Source organism: Cupressus sempervirens, chromosome 7 (genome assembly GCF_028749045.1).
Source record: "Cupressus sempervirens isolate cs-2001-9-10 chromosome 7, ASM2874904v1, whole genome shotgun sequence".
In the NCBI taxonomy this organism is placed as follows: domain Eukaryota; kingdom Viridiplantae; phylum Streptophyta; class Pinopsida; order Cupressales; family Cupressaceae; genus Cupressus; species Cupressus sempervirens.
The window spans coordinates 137,231,812-137,250,912 of record NC_143124.1 but is presented as its reverse complement, the minus strand read 5'-3'; positions in this window follow the sequence as shown (position 1 = coordinate 137,250,912).

Genomic DNA, 19,101 nt, shown 5'->3' with positions numbered 1-19,101 from the left:
ATATGAATTGATATTGCATATTGAACTATTACCTCCTTCTGCATTGCCTGAAACCAAGAGATTCACACAGTTAATTCTCATGCAATCATAGGTTAATGTTGAGCTTCACTTGGTTTTAAGAATAGTTTAATATTATCTACTAATTAGCACCAACCACGTGAAGGTGGAAGCTCATTCAGCCCCACCCCCCAACATCTAAACTCCCCGTTAACATCTAAAATTCATTCATTATATTAATAAAATGTAACATTCACGAATTATCACATGATAGCATTCATTAACACATGAGTTTCATTAGAACATTCACATTATCATTAAAGCATAAGATTCATTAGAACATTCAATAGAACAAATTTAAAACATGTAGACATAAACATCAGCCATTATCAAATAAGTTACATAAATGAGAATCTTTTATTTTTTGTCTTTTTGTTTTTTTTAACTTCCCTATAATTTTATAGAGGCATATCCATGTTGTCATCGACATTTTTTCTAACCCGTGGAAGTGATCTCATTGTCCTTTACAAAGGTGGCTCCTTTTCAATAACAAATAAATGGTTAGATTAAAAAAATTCAAGACTTCAAAGAACATTGTAGTGCTCTTTACCTTGTCCAACCACACCATCTTGCCTGACAGCTTGCACCTCAACACATTCATTAGGAACAACTTCGACATACTCTAATAACTACAATACAAGATGTTTTCTTAATCCCAATACATATTATAGTTAAATTTATATTACTACACCAAATTCAATTTAAAATGTTCACTTGTATTAATAATTTAGAAATCAAAATTTCAATAGAAAATATATACCTTCACTACTACAATGCACATTTGAATCAACACCTCCATGGTGCTCGGATGGTGTACCATGATTGGAAGGCTACAATCCAATGTAAATAATTAGTGTATTTATCAACAACACACACACACACACACACACACACACACACACACACACACACACACACACACACACACACACACACACACAGAGGAAAAATACTGAGAAATTTTTGTCATTTATTTTAATACATATAATTATATTCAATTCAAAGTTTTAAACAAATATATAATCATTATTTCCTTACTTAAAACAAACATAACAACTTATATTTTTGGAACTTAATATCAAATATAGTCATTGCTAAAGTATTCATTTTGAAATAAAAACCAATTGACTTGTTTACCTCATTGATAGATCCAACAAAAGAAGCTTTCATATTCATTACTCAAATTCATTTAGCCATGGATGTATAGCCTTTTTTGTAGTCTAGTTTCTTGCCCTCTTCAGAAGTTGTTTTTTAAAACTCCAAGGCCTACATTTTTGCTTGGTATCATGAATTATTTTTGTAATCAATTTCATCACGATCAAATTGTTTACAATTTATAAATATTTTCATATAATTTTTTATTTACTTATACTTACAATTCACACAACAAGTTTTGAATATCCACCTGAACTGAGCTTGTGCTACCCATGCTTCTGTTTTCTTGCTTCAGTTGCCTTTGATGTGTTAAGCAACCTATGTGAAGTTTGAAATATGTTAGATCACATAAATGTTAAGAGTAATTAGTACATAATTTCATTCTTAACATTATGACATACCTTCTTTCCTCAGGTGGTACTATTTCTCCACCATGTCTTGCACTTTTCTTAGTGGCATCCCTTTTAAGATTCTCCCACTCAATAATAGGAATATAGCGGGGGCACTCATAATATGGATTTTCTTGCATTTGGGTCATGTAGTTGTTCCTAATATATTTCAAATCTTGGCCCACTTTCTCATGGAGCCTAAGTCTTTGAAAGAAGTTGCATCCAAAAAGTGATTTCATGACATCAATGAGTTTATCCTTTAACTCTTTAGTTTATAAATTCCACCTTTTAAGAAAAGAAAAGGAAAGTAAGATTCATAAATGAATTGAAGCTACCTTTTAATTAACTTGAAGAAATTGATCAAAGGAAACCTAATCTAGCAACGAAATCAAAATATGATTCCTTGTGTGGATGGTTGGCCCAAATATGCACAAACATTCATCATTTAGTTTTCCATAAAATAGATTATTCCTTGCAAAATAATAATGGGATTAGTAGTTATTGCAAGGGACTACATGGGAGGTAAGTGCATTTGATTATGAATATAAGATTGTATAGTAAAAGAAAGGATCAATCTTTAAAGTACTTAGAAGTTGGGCTACTCTCGGGCGAAGTCCATCTTCATTGCTCATGAACAATTGATCATAATTCTTTAGTGTTCCCATACATCTAACACACATACATCAAGGAATTTCCTCATTGCCTCCTGCATAAAATGAATCCAATATTACAAAATGCCCCCTAAGAAATAACTATTCAAGTGAATAAACACATGGAAAATAAGAGAGAGAAAAGAGGAATCTACTTACCACTAGGCATTACCATCGCATCTATGGCCATGTTATGTGTTGTTGAAATTGCAGTCAACATTACCTCTTTGGTTCTATTCCTTATGGAAGGTGGCATAGTGACCATAGGATCAATGCTAGGAGATGAAAAATAAGATTTTCAGAGCTATTAAAAAATATTGTTCGAGAAAAATACAAATGTGGGATAGAACATGCGATGTACTTGAACCACCTAAAGTATCATCATCTGGAGCATGGCCCTTTAACTTATTTAGCATCATCTGTAAAAATAACACATGCATTTTATTTAATGACATAAATAAAAGAGTATAATATAAAAACCATTATTGAACTTTTGCTATAATTAAAAACTACATTAATAGTTACTATGTAAGTCTGAACTAGGTGCATCAAATCATCCTTTCTTTGTTGTATTTGAGGATTCTAAGGTCAATTGAAGCCAAATGAGTTAATGTTCTTGATAGTGCATGAAGCACCTTTGCAGTGCAGCCATAGGATCAACGATTGACACAAAATCAATAGTGAATTGATCATGCTCATCATGCAGCTCCTTATGTACTACTTGTTCCTTTCTCTTTTCCTAATCAACACTTGTTTGTGAGAACAATATTATTAGCACTATATTTAAAACCAATCCAAAATAGTAGTGAAGAATAAAACATAATAGAAAATATGCATTAACGTATTTCTTATATCTAATTTGTACAACAACAATGAGTTTTACATGTCAGGAAGAAGAAGTTCTGTGAGAACCATTGTCGGTGTGCATATTGTGTAGTTGTTGATCCATACTATGGCCATGTATTTCAAAAAAAAATCATTGAGATATATTATAACACTTGTTATTATTCTAAGTTAGCAAAAAAAATAAAAATAATTAAAGTTGTTGGATTCATTGATTGGAGTTGATTTTAAATGGGCATAATACGTTCCACCTTGCCCATGATAGTGGCTTTGTTTGTATCTATGTAATTCAAATTGTAATCAATAAGAATCTCTTTGCCTCCATGTATCAATTTTGTTGCACATACAAATACGTGATTTCCCTCATACACTTCAAATATGCAATTGGCTTGTGTAAGGCCCCTTCTCTAGTGACTTATTATAAACCCTAAATGTTATGGATATGATAGAAAACTAAAAATTCAAGGATGTAAAGTGATATGTTATGGTCACATTAGGTTGATATGCTAACACCTTATTGAATCAAGGCTTAGGATGTAATGGTTGTATCCGATGATTAATTTGTTCCTAATTTAACATAATATGCAAGCATCTTGATTACTTGACATAATTGATTTTAAGGACTTACACCTTATGATGTGTTATCTCATAAGATAATGAGACATTGTTAGTAATTTCACTATAGTGAGTGCTAGAGTTTTTATCTTTCTTGTAGGCTTCTAGGAGTAAGCTTAAGTCTAGGGGGAGAGGATGTAATGCCTACCCCTGGTTGAATTTTCATATTGTATTTCCAAATTCTTTTAGGCTAGTTTGATGGTTGTCTTATGATTAGTGGTACTTGGTTATCGAATTCGATTAAATTTTATTTCATACTCAGTTGATTTATCTGATGAGTTAGTTATTTCATGTGTATGATTATTTCTATGATGATACATGTATGGTCGTATAGTGATTTATCGAACAAATATTTCTCTCTGATTTTATTAGGAGGATAACCATCATAACTAATCATTATTATCAAATTGACGAGTATTAATTATTTGTCTGAAGAATTAACTTTTTAACAAAAGGTGAAATTTTAACTTTAATTTTTATATTTATAATAAATAATTAAGGAATTATTTCTCTATTTGTTAATTAGACTGAATAGGAAGAAAAAGTATTTTTCTCAAAATATTCAATTTTTTTCTCCAAAATAATTAAATTTTCATGCATTATAGAATGACAAGCATAATTTAATAATGACATAACCACAATTGGAACAATTTTTCTAGCCTAGGAGTCGTGACATTGATTGATGAGCATTATTTAAGAAAAATTTACCCTTTCATATCTTGAAAACCAACACCAACCTTTTTCACCTAAAAGATATTAAATAGAACAAAAAAAAAGTGCAAATATGATGTGAACATAGCCTTTAAAAATCCCTCCACATGAACAATATTGAAGTTGAATGAGATGTCATTGGTCCTTTGAAGGCCAAGTGCAGGATGGTTTGGCAGTGGAATAGACACTTTCAACAACTCTAGTAATGGAAGTGGTGCAGAATTTCATAATTTGGTGCAAGAGAATTAAAGATTAAGTTAATAATTGTGATCTGTAACGACCTTGTACACTTGAATATCATACAAATAAATATCTATTGCTAGATGATGTGTCGTGTTGTCCAATCCATGTATAAGCTAAAAACAATTTAAAGGAAGTATCTATATATATATATATATATATATGGCTCAAAAAAGTCAATGAATCTTCATAAAATGCTTAAGCAATTTCTAACATGTTCCCTTCATCTTGTCAGGATAAAATACTTTAAAAAACCATGGACTCAATAGCTTGCAAGACACCAACTTCTGATGGTCCATATTTGGATAGTCCAGTCTACTTGGGTGCCAAACAAGTCTCATTCAAGTCAAGCCACATTATGTTCCCCAAGAAACCAAGAGAAATGCCCGACTTCTTTAGAGTCCAAGTATATCCATGTTTCTCTAGGGTTATGAAAGCACGAGCTTTGAGTTGAAGTGGATGATTTGGAAGCTAAGAGAAAGGAACCCAATTTGAGCTGTGGATATCTATCATTTTCATTAAATTAAATGAAGATTGAGGTAAGAGTATGACATCAAGATGAAATTATATTTTTCAAATTTTTAGGATGTCTCTTTATAAATTGTCGATTGATATGATGGATGTGATTTATTTATGCTATAATATTAGCTTAGGATATGATTTATTTATGTTATAATATTATCTTAGATAGAAATTGCATAGTAGACATATGATAATTGCTCTTTAGTATCCTTGGTTGGTTTTAGTTTGTTATTAAATGATATAAGGGGAACATGAGTATTTTTCAAAATTTAAATATTTTTAAACTTAGTTATTTAAATATATTTAGATATAAATATATATTAATATTCAAGTGAAGTTAAAAAATTAAAACAATTGAATCATATAAATTATATATATATATATATATATATATATATATATATATATATATATATATATATATATATATATATATATATATATATATATATATATATATATATATATATATATATATATATATATAAAGACAATAATTTTTTAATACTTTGAATGGTGTATAGGCCCTAGTTGATGTAATAGAATGATATATAATTAATTGTTAAATAATTTCTTTTAAAGAGTAATTTTGTAGTATGCAAAATAACGGGATGGAAGTGAAGGGATAAGTGTTAGTATAACAAAGGGAAAATTTAGGAAAACAAAGGATAAGTGTTAGTATGACAAAGGGAATATTAGGGGGAGAGTGTAGAGAGATGAATCGACGTAAAATATCAAAGTTTGGAATAGTCATTAAAGGATCAAAGAATAAATAATAAGAAGTTATAATTTGATAAGCTACATATGTTTGCCTATCGGCTATACACTTGCACCCGCTCTGTGCAAGCACTAGTATAGACCAAGTGACAACTCCAACCCCAAATTCCACTATACAGATTGATAAAAAAAATTGAATAGTAAGATATAGAAATATTAAGAAATTGTATTTATAGTTTCCTCATGTCGACTTGCTTTGTTAGATTTAAATGGATCTTGATTACTATCAAATGAATTTGGCCCATCTATACATTATTTTGGGCACTTTTATCTTCTTGTGATAGCAACTAATGGCTCGTAGAACACACTTAGTTTTCCTATATTGTTTGAGACTATTCTTGGCACTCTCTAGATCACACACACACACAAGAGCAAAAATACCTAAAAAATCAATATTTGAAAAAATTACCACAAGAGTGAGGGCATCAAAAGTAACCTCAAGTTCCTTAAAAGTATGATATTAGTGAAGAATTTTTTTATATAAACTATATAAAGAAGATTGCTTTAAAAACAAAGTAAATTGAGAAAAGTAGAATAATAAGTTAGAGATGGATAGTAAAAATCAAAACTATAACTAGTCCAACATATTTCAATTAGATGCTACTGTAATATAAAACAAAATCTAAAGAATTTCAACATTAATCAAATAACATATTTAAATAAATAAAGGCTTGATGCAAAATATACTTGATTATACATAAAATTTATAATATATGTATATAACAATATAACATCTCAATGCTTTCTAAAGATAAGTTATAGATCAAAACATGTACTTCTTAATGGCTAAGTACTTGTCTTTAGTAGAATCAATAGTTGTAATAATAATTATAATGATAAGTGTTAAATATAAATTAATTTATTTTTATTTTTACTATTGTAATAGAATTAAGTATTCATTTAATATATTTTTATTTTTATTATAATATTAAATAATATATGTGGGAAAAAATAAATTTTGTAATATAATTTTAACATAATTTGTTTTGTGTATAATTAAAAACAAAGAAAAAATATTTAGAAATATGAATATGAACAAATATAATGTTATTATAATATTTTGTAAAGAAAAATAACTAACAAATATAAGTTTAAAAATTATAACTAATACAAAGTTGATGGATCCATTGCAATTATTATTTTTTTATTACAATTTCATCAAAAACTAAATATGTTATTCAGTGAATTTGATAGAACATGGTATGGTGTTCACTAATAAAATGGTGTGTATTTGGAGAATTAGGCATATAAGGCTCAAAAGTGTCTGACTAATCAAATGTTTGAAAAATAAGTTTTGAAAAATTTAAACTTAAAAAATAAAGATTTATATTATAGAAAGTACATAAGTTATAACAACATAAAGTATAGTTGTAATTTTGTTCAAAGTAATTATTTAGAAGTACTATCTAAGTCTTGGCTTTACTAGAAATATAGAGTGAAGAGAATTTCATTATTAGATAACGAAAACTCTTTCATTTTCTATATTTCAATTGGATCAACAAGAATTTTAAATACTTGATTCTTGACCTCCTTATGAGAATATGTTAATCCATCTCCAAATAGATAGAAAAAATGTAGCCCCCTAGTACAACTGACACATATCTTCTCCCACTCAAGCAAAACATTATCTGGTCTCATAAATTCTCTTGTCAACTCCTTCAATAATTCATTATTGAGTTTGATATTGTTCTTTACTACCTCTCCTTTTGAACAATTTGGATGATCTCCCATATAACAAGAAATAGCCGAGGCAATCTTTCCATGGAGCCTCTCATCCTACAATACGAATAAAAATAATATATTAATATTTTTGTTTTTAAATAACATTTGTTTCCATATTTAAAATTTATATTAAAAAAAAGGAAGAGAATTAAAACCTTGAAATCATTTATGTCATCAATTAACCATAGACACAATCACGTGAGTTGATAGAATCTAGATTTATGAAGGTATGTCTTCTCAATATTATCAGATGAAATAGCAGATGCTAGTAGTATAGTATGTAACAATATCGGTCCAAATCCTACACTCATTTTAGCACACTTTACTTACTTGTTGTAGGTTGGAAAATATCCTATTGCTTTCCATCGTGCTTGCTCAAAGTAGGCTACTGCATAATTTGCCCACTATGATAAAAGGTACACGTTAAATACATTTTTAAGCTGAGAGGCTTTCTACAGTGGCAGCAATCTTCAATGTAAACATTTTTCATTTTGAAAAAAATTTGATGTTCATTTACATGTCAGAAAAACAAAATAGAAATAAATTAATTATAATTATAATTGTGAAAATTACAGAGAGGAAATGGGAGTAAAAATGAGACAGATTAAGAGTCAAATTATTTCGTCAAGAAGGATATCTCTCGGCTTATTTTATATATATAATATATATATAAGCTAGTATAACTTTATCCTCTTATCTATAGAGCCACTTCTTGTTAAATATGATCAAAATGAATTATTAGACGAATTTCAAATATGAGCACAAATACCAATATTCTATAAATATTGTCTAAATGTAAAAGTTTCAACCTAGATTAACATATACTAATATTTTAACAATATTATCTAAATCCTAAATATAAGTTTCAACCTAGATTAATAAAACATCATTTTGTAAATATTAATTTTAATTTTATTTATTAGGTGTTGAGATGTAACTAATGAAAGATTAAATCTAAGTTGGTATTTTGCTACTTTTTCAGAATACTCTAGAATGAACCCATTAGAAGGCAGGTAATATAAACATATAATTTGATATTTTGTGTTTATTCTATATTGATCATTTTAATTAAAAAATTCTTAACTTTGTAAGAACTTCATAATGAAACAGTGGTTAAGAAATATCTAGTACCATTAAGCTCTTTTTACTAGTTTCATAAGGTTCATTTTCTACATAGTCTAAATATTTCTACATTTTAATTGATATTATGTATAATTGTTCAAATTTAATAAAAATATAGTATCTAATATAAAAATATATCCAATAACTATTTTTCTATATAACTTACAAAGTATGTTTAAAAATATACAAAAAAGGGTCTTTTAAAAGTATACCTACTGGTTTTGTAAGAAAAGGCATCATTTCACACCCTTGTTTTTTAGAAGCATCTTTTGCCAATTCATGAATAGTTTTAGAACAAATTTCAATGCATGTCTTGAGATTGTCGGGAATGTTTTCTACAGTAGAAACATCCCAACCTTTAGAAATGGCTCGTGTAATACACTTGAGTTGTTCAAATGTTGCATAGTCATCAAAAATATCATCATTTATTGTGATAACTATTGTGATTTTGGCTATAGCAATTCTACTACTAGAATGCTCCAATTCATTTGTTGAACTAACTACCCAACAAAGATATTCAATTGATCGTTCCCTTGTTGCAAGTAGTTTGGAGATACCAGAATCAACCCACCAACCTCCATGCAAATTAATATTTATAAGAAATATTTCAAAATAAAATAAACTCAAAATTATATAAATTTATTAATTTGAAACCATTTATGCTTAAGTATTTGATAAATTATTGAGATACACTTGCATGTCATAAAGAAAAAAATCATAGAACAAAATTATCTTCAAATTTATTTTACTAAACCTAATTTTTTCATTATAAAGATTTATTTTCTATCGTATTCTTCCAATCTCTTGTTATATGTTTCCAAAATTAAGCATCTCATAAAATTAACAAAATTATATCATCATATTGTAGGTTGTTAGAGAAACATAGATTAAATAGTGAATTAGAAGATTAATATTTTTAAATTTTGAAGGTTAATTATATTAATTTCTATAAAGGAAGAAATATATTTTGTGTGTGCATTTCTTTGTTTGCTTGAGAAAGCGCCTTGAGAGGTTTTTCATCTCCAACTTGTATTGAAATTGTAGCATATTGAAGTTCAATTTAGCAAGTTGTAAAATCCTTTTATCTTTCAACCTGAAAATATTAATTAAAACTTGTAATTGATATATAAAAGATTTAAATTATTTTCATAAAAAAACAATATTTTATTTCTACCTCTCATTATCTAGTTCATAGATTTCTATGAAATATCGTGCTTCCCATCTATTAAAAGTTCAAGGCCATTTATATATAAGAGCATACTCCACCTACAAAATAAGAAATAAAAAGTTAAAAAACAATTTAAATTTTAAAGTTTCTATATATATATATATATATATATATATATATATATATATATATATAAGTTTCATATACAAAACAAGCGGTGCAAGCGCCAAAGTTTTTGCCTTCATGGTTTATGGTTGACTGAAGCAGTATTGCATGAAGACAAAATTGAAGAGGGTTTCTTCTTTTCTAGAAATTCGATATAAGTAACATGCATGACAAATACAAATTGTAATAAACAGAATGCATTAAATTAAATAGAATGCAATATTTAGATTGAGCTCGGTTATGAATACCATTTATGAATAAACTTTCATATATATAAGAATACGTATGCTGAACTTATTCGTGATTTACATAAACATTTGTTTTACAGCTGATATTCTTGATAAGAAGTACAATTCAATAACATTAAGTTCACTTTCCAGCTTGGACTGAATATTATAATATATCTCCAACACTTCAGATGCTGTCTTTTGCAAATAGCAAAGATGTTGATGCTTGTGCTGGTTGGAAAAAGTGTTGTTGTTTGTGAACAACAGGGGTGTTGTTGTTATGTTACCAAGGTGCGGTTGGCTGGAAAAGGTGTTGTTGTTTGTGAACAGTAGGGGTGCTGCTGTTGTGTTTCCAAGGTGCTGCTGATCAGTACATATTTTTATATAAGAACATATGTAACTGAAGTTCGAAATTACCAAAGAGCCAGAACATATGTAACTAGAAAGTGAATTTCTATAGAGTATTCAAATTGAAGCTCACAGTTGATTGCACAAGGCTAATGAAGAGAAGCAAAATAAAATAACCAAAGCCTTTTTTAAGTCATAAAACATCTATACCTATAAATTAAATTACTATAATTTGGATTAAAGAGTAAGCTGAATTTTGTAGCATATGCTAGTTACTATAAACATGTTGACTAAATGTTCATGCTAGAAACAAACAAAATGTTATCTAAAAGAAGTTTTAGACCCTCAGACGCAAGAAAATTTTTAGTTCCTAGTTTCTTTCCAACTGCCAGTTTTAGATAAATGAAACATTTTGATTTATTCTTATGAATATGCTAATGTGTTCATGGAAATTTGTTACAAATGAAAGGGAAGAAAGTACCTCAAATAGTGAGCTTGGTATAAGACCCATTCCATGAACAAATGGGACAAGTGCATTGCTATCAAATGTAGCATCTGTGATCCCATTTCCTACCATATAGCCCTGCAAATCATTGAAAAAATTAAATACCAACATAATTGTTGTATGATACATGATATGTAAGTTCTAATTTTTTCACTACAATGAAAAATAAATTGGTAAATCGTTAAAGGTCTCTGACCTGAAAATTTAGAATAGGTTTTACACCAGCTGCAATTCCTATAATAGACCACAGCCATAAGAGGTTTTAGTATTTAATATTTCTTCTATAAAATGTCTCTACACTAAAAGTATAATAATAATAAAATCTTTTTCAACTAATTCCCTCTTTCTGGATCAGTGGCCTACACTAGCCAATTACTATTCTTTAAGCATACGCTTTATGCTTCTAATATAATACTAATTACTGGTAAAGCATAGCTTTAGTTTACAAAGAACAGCTTAGGGCCTTTTAAAGGATAGCATGAGTATCTTTAGAATCCAAATAGATGATATTAGAGACCTGTATAAGAAAATAATGATGTGAATGGTAAAATTTTCTTAACTTGTAGATCCAAACATAGACATTTCATTCAAATTAGAAATACCCTGACATTATTTAGAACATCAAGATGTCAATGTTTAGAATATCCTTCAAAGATATACTATATAAAAAATTATATTATAATAGTGGATGTATGAAGGACCCTAACCATGCTAATAAACATAACGAAAGCTTGAGCAACCTAGACCACCATTCAACCATAGGACAACAGGATCTTTGGCTGGATTTCCTTGTGATGTAACAAAATAATAGTACAGATACTTCCCATGAGCCCCATCTAATGTTATGTATCTACAAATAAAAAACATACACAACATATGTACTATTAGCAACAGTATTGAAAACCATAACAATAAATGTCATAAATATTGTCTTAATCATACAGTTCTCAATTTTAGGCAGATCAACAACTTATTATTTTCAGTCTTGTCTGACAATGAAGAACATTTTGACAAATCATTCCTATCATCCATATTGTTTTGAAGGAGAACTGCCATCATAGCCAGGCACAAATGTGATCTGTGCATTTTGTGGTGTTGCAACTACATAATATTAAAAACCCACCAATGCAACGAAGTACCAAATCAAGACAACCCTACAAGTATTCATTGCCAAATTACCTTAAGGAGTATGTAAATATGGAACTTTTTCTGCAGTAACAAATATATGTTAACACAAATTACTCAAAAATCAAAATAATCCAAACAATAAAAGTTTCAAATCATCTTTTTAATCTTGACCTCATAAGGCCTTAAGTGATTTCATTTTCAAAATAAAAGACATACACAGAGTCAAAAGAGTAAAATAAGCAAGGAAAGGGTCATTTAAAGCTGAAAATATTAATAATGTAGAGCCCAAATATATATGACTGCAATAGTGTAATAAAAATACTAATAATGCAGTATTCATATTAGAAAATAAGTCAAAAAGTCAAAAATTATACTCAACTTGTAGGATCCTCCAACAAATGGGGCATTTTTTGCTTCTTTGTGACCTATTCAAAACATCTAGACATTAATATATAATATCTAAAAATATATAACTATTTCTGATGTTTCAAAGAAATGTGCTAAACAAAGATTTTAAAAGAAAATACCATTGAAGTATATGTTGCAAATGGTACTCACGTTTGCAGTTGGTAACCTGGAAAGGTCCACCAGTGGCATTGGGATATGATGTCCTTGATTGATCCTGTAGAGGACTAACAAATGGACTGTGGAAGGGAAGAAAGGTGGAAGATGCACTGGGTTTGTCTAATATGATGATGTAGATTCAGAGAATACTCACGAGGACTATTGTTGTTAAAAACTTATAGAATGGAAGAAGTTGAATTATTAGTAATGAATATGACTGAACTAGGTTAAGCGGACACTAAAAGCATACCAAATTACAATAACAGAGGAATGCTTAAATTCCATAGATGTCTAATTGTTAAAATTAATGTACAAATCAGCAATACGTGAACCACAATAATGAGCAAATCTCTAGTATGGAATCAATAGCATCCGATGGAAAACAAATATCAAAAATCAAAATACATGTTTTGAGCAGTTAGAACACAACATTGAGCTTGTTTAAATAACTGTTTTGTTATTAAATTTCAATTTGGCAATTATTGCTTCAACTATCAATGACATCTCAAAAAAATCAATAGAGCTTCTATGGAAATGGGTTGAAATAACCTATTAATTACATGTCAGTGAAAGATCAAGCTGAAATCATTAACACTGTTGTGGCTAAAATCATTATAAAAGTTATAAAAAACATGAAAACATGAAATTAATATCTACATTATGTATGAGATAATTTTTACATATAAGGAGTATGTATGGCAAACATCTAATATGTGTTGAAATGCTCTTGCTTGAATGTTACTAGTGACTTTTCAAAATAGCGTAGATAGCATGTATGTTTTATAATAGATTTGATCGACAACTATGATCGATATTTGAAACCAAAATTTTGTAATAGTTACAGTATAACAAAATTATTTGATGTAGTTGGAGCCCTGTAGAATCATGTGATTGTATGAGTCAAGTTAGTACTACATAGGAAAAATGATTTAATATGAAATTAGAAGAAACGAAAAGCATTGTGAATGAGTATACCTTAATGGAGATGTTGTGTGGCCTAATCTTCAAGTGCAAAAACCAAACTTTTGTAATAGCTGCAATATAACAAAAGCATCTGATGTAGTCAGAGCCCTGTGTAGTCATGTGATTGTATGAGTTAAGTTAGTACTACATAGAAAGAATGATTTAATATGAAACCAGAAGAAATGAAAAGCATTGTGAATGTGTATACCTTAATAGAGATGTTGTGTGGCCTAATCTTCAAGTGCAAAAACATGAGTTATCTGACTGCTTTGATTGAGACTAAATTTTCCTTTCAGCTAGAAGTCTCGAAACATAAATATAGTTGCTTGTTTGTCAGCAAAATATGCTTCATATTTCATGCTTTGTAAGGAAGGCCAGATTTGTTGAGCGATATTTTTTTTTTGCAAAGTAGTGAATTGTTTGATTGTTGTTGTTGGTGATGACTGCTTTAACATGAAGGGAATTTATGTAGTTGACTTCCTCTTTACATTTGGCACAATATGCTTTGTTGTCATTCAGTGTGGTGTAGCTGTCAAATCTATAGTTGCAATTAGGACAGAATGTGCAGAATGGATTTGAAAATGCATTTGCAGGTGTCAAGAGCCCCACAACCTGTAGAAAGAATATTAGAAAAATGTTGAATCTTATTGTAAGAAGTGATTAGTGCAAGGTATTTGAAATGGTTACCTCAAATGTGGTGTGTAAAAGTATACAGAGTCTTTCCAATGTTCTTTTGTCATTGAGACTGCAAATATATGTTGATGGAGTTATACGAAGAGCATGCTTCTGATCCTATTTATTTGCAATGTTTCTAAAAAGGAAGATTGGAATTTCACCTTTCTGTAATTGTTGTTCCATTTGATAGAAGAGTCCAGAGAAACTTGGATGCATATAAAGCTGTGTTGGAAAAGTAGTAGTGATTATTTTGGAAAACAAATCAAAACTATAAAAAAAATATAAAAGAAAATGGAAGTAGATTTAAGAAGCTTACTGGTGCTTTATCCATATCTGTATGGCCATCTTTGATATCAAGAATGTGTTGTGTTCCTTTTATGTTCGCTGCTACAGCGAGGGCACCCACTATTCCATAAGCATATTCTTTTGCACTAGATGTAAGTTGTTTTATGGTTGTGCCTAGGATGAAGTTATATTCATTTTCAAGTGGTGGAATAGTTTCAATTTGATTACAATCATTTAAAAGTAATATGTAATCAAAATCTTCGCGGTCAAAATCTATTTTTCGTACAAGTTTGAATTCTTTTATTGCTATTGCAATTCTTGGTATTATCTTATCCTCAAACTTGCGTAGTAGATGGCTACCAACAGTTAATGTTATTATCATTTTTCCCTTACAATCTATCAAATCAGCTTGTAAGACTTTACACATTCCTATGCCTTTGTCAAGAACAACCTTGTAGGTGATGAGTAGAGTGCCATGAAAAGTGTTGCCAATTTTTCTAGCATTTAGATCTTCAATTGTTACTGGTCTTTCAGAAGTTAATTTTGGCCTATTAGAAACCAAGAAAGATGATGTTTAGTTGCATGATTTGGAAGACTTTAAAAGATGAAAAGAACAATTCATGTTAATACCTTTTTGAATTTTTTTGCTTGTTTGTATCTGCTTCAGTTGTTGGGGTTGTTGTCTCCATTATGATTGATCTGTTATAAATGAAAGAACACAATGTTAAGACTGGTCATTGTGTAGATAACATAATATATTGAAGCAATTGATGCTATTACCTTTTTTATTCATTTCTCTCATTTGTATCTGCTTCATGTGCTAGTTTGATTATGCCCATCATTGTTGGTGAAAATAGAATTAAATTGAATGTATTTACAATGACAAGATTGACCCATGTTGAAAGATTACAAGTGCTAGGTTTTTACTTTATTGTCTCACAGAATGGACCTTTATGAAAGTTGAGGGGTGATCTATACAAAATGCTTTTGTTGTATAGGTGGAACATATATTTCCAATTGAGTTAGTCCATATATGATCAATTAATGGTCTATTTGGAGTATGTGTTTTGTTGAGAGCAAATTGTGTGTTGTGTTGTTTCATATGTTGTATTAGTCTTTTTGTTGTTTTCTTGTTGTTACACATGTCTAAATTAAGATCTCCTATAATGAAAAGAGTTGTTTGTTGGATTGGATAGGTAAAGTTGACGGTCATTATGGCCAAGATGTCATCTATGGGAGTATTGGGTCATATGTAAACATTAGTAACATTGTATTCGATGGCATGATGGCATAGTGTCAGTGTTATGGCTTCACTATTTTGTATTTTTTGCTCTTTTGTATTCAACACTTGTAGATTTTTTATTACAAAAGTTGTTATGCCATGTATATGATACAATGTATGGCTATTGTATTTGTGGAGAATATTTTTATGGGATGGAGTCAAGTGGACCTCTTGGAGGCACAAAATATCAGAGGTCATGATGTCATAGTCATTAATAATGTCATCTATATGTGCTCTTAAGCTACGGGTATTTAGTGTACATCGAAGTATATGTGAATCTTGCATCAAGCATGTTAGCTGACTTTCAAGTTTCCATTGTGCATTTGTTTGGAGATGAGACATCTTGCAATGAATAGTTTTTTTGACTTTTAAATGTTTTGATTGTAAAGGTTTAAGTAAATATAGTGATTGGATTTATTTTGTTCTTGAAAGAGTTGTATATGTTAAGCCATGTTGTGTAATGCCAGTTAGGTCAAAAGCAAGGCCTTCTAATGTTAGCCCTTGAGATCGGTGTATTCTTCGAGCACATACAAATTGTATTGGGAACTGTTTTCTGATTTTTACTTGTCCACCAGTGAACATTTTTGGAATTGGTCTTGCTATTCGATGTGTTGGGACCCAATCTCTTTGAATCTCTATTGTATAGTATTGACCTAATTTATTTCTTTGGCGCTAACCTATTTTAGGATCATTAAACTAAATCCAAATTATGTGAATGTCTTGTTGTCTTATGTATGCTTTCAAGATTCCATTTGATCCATTAACAAGACCATCTTCTGTGTTATAGTTCCCTCCAATAATTTTAATGAGGATATTTGGTTTTAAGATTATTTGACTTGGCAAGGTTGTTGCATGGTTGTAGACTCGTGTTGCAGTATAGTTTTGGTCTAAACATCAATTGCATCTAATATGATGTTGTTACTAAGAATTATTGATAGCATATTCTTGTTATTTGTGTCAACATCTTGTCTTTTGAAAAAGAGGTATGGAAATGTTGGGTCAAGTGGCGATGGGCGTAACCAAGCATGATTGAGGTATTGTATGCCAGCATTTGTATATTTTCCCAAACGTATCCTATTCAAAGTAGCAATGAATTAACTATCATTTTGTCGTATTGTTTTGGTTAGAGAATAGCACTTTACCTTGTCTTTCCAAAAATTGTAGGGCATTAATTCTGTTGGAGATGGGCTATTGTTAAATACATCCAAGTCTAGCACTAGGAGAGCTTGGTAGAGATCACCAGAAAAAATTGTGTTAATGTTGCCAAAGTATTTAGTAGGCAGTTGCATAATATCATGTAATCATTTATCAAGGTAACATAAAAATGTAGACCCTACCAAAGAGATCTCATCTATAAGAAGCACATGTAATTGACTGTAGGTTTTTGACATTGCATCTAATATCTCTGTGCTAAGTGGGACAAATTTTGATTTGTTGAAAGGTATGTGAAAGGTTGAATGCAATGTTGATCCACCAATGTTGTATGCTACTTTTCCTATATATGCAGTCATTAGGCCTTTTGGTTTATCAAGATCACTATTGATTGCATTGTTGTACAATTGAATGAGCGATTGGTAAATAGTTGTTGCAGTAAATGTTTTTCCAGTTCCTGCTCCTCCTATTAGGAACAAATGTATTGGAGTGTTAGGATCCTTTAACTTTTTCATGATAATGTCTTTAATGATTGTTTGTTGCTCTCTATTTAGGGATCGTCTTAATTGGTAGTATTCGTTGTTGTCCATGATTTGTGGATGTTTTGCAATTTCAAATGGTCTTGAGGATAGATTACTGATGTTTTTATTGAAGGGCATATGCACCAAGTTGTGGTGCCAAAAAGATGACAAGTTTTTTTTTTCTAATTTTCAATAGCACATACGCGCTATAGTGCGTACGTGCTATTAGTGCGTACACGCTATTCTGATGCCAAAAAAGGTATATGATGGGCTGCAGACCCGCAGCCCATCATTTTCATCTTGTTTTTTTGCTCTCCAACAGCATGTATGTGGGTTTGACATCGAAATTTCACCACCATTTGCCAAAATGCCTCCTCACCGACGAAATCCAAGATAACAAGCACACCCATGATGACGAGGTAATTGATATAAACTTAACTTTGCGTTGTTTAATATGTTTTCCATATTGTTTTATTGGTTTTTGATTTTTTTTTGTAAGGTTATTACAAATTTCATTTAGATTTGTTTATTTATTTGGATTTCAATTGATTTTTTATCAAGAAATGTCCATAATCAATCGAAAAATCCACAAAACCCTCAAGAACCTCAAAATCAAAACCCTCCTCAAGAAGAAGAACAAATTCCACAACCCGAACCAATTGCAAGACCTCTGCCAGGCACACAAGAAAATATAATAAATGAAATAAAGAGAGGCAAAACTGAATTAGAAAGACTTATTGCTCGATCGAAAGAATTCGAACAAACCAATCCAATGAGGGCTCAATTGGCATCATCCCTCAAATCCATTAACACTCAGATAGCCTCAATTAGTGGTTAGTTAGATATTTGGTGGGCTAAGAGGGATGAACAAAAAAGATTTTATGCAAATAAATTGTCATATGAAGATGTTAAAAAAAAGACATACCAAAAGGTAGTATATGTGCATTATTTAGAAAACCCGATGAGCAAAATACTGTTAGAGAGGGTACTAAACAATTCCCCATCCATTGGTGCATACACGATGCTATTAGAAATAATTTTTGGGATAGATGGTGGATGGTTTTTGATGCCCCTCCTTACAACAATCACGAGGTCCCCATGTATTTTTTGAAAAAATTATATTGTGAGTTTGCCCTTGGGGAGATTCCCAATTATTTTGATATGTTAGACTCCCAAGGTAGAGGTGGGGGGTCATCATTTGAGAGGCCAGGAGCACGTTGTGACCGTAATGTAGTTAGGGCACCTATGGTGCATCCACATCATGAGCATGTGATTATTCCTTCAGTTGTGAAGGAACATGTAGAGGCCAACACTC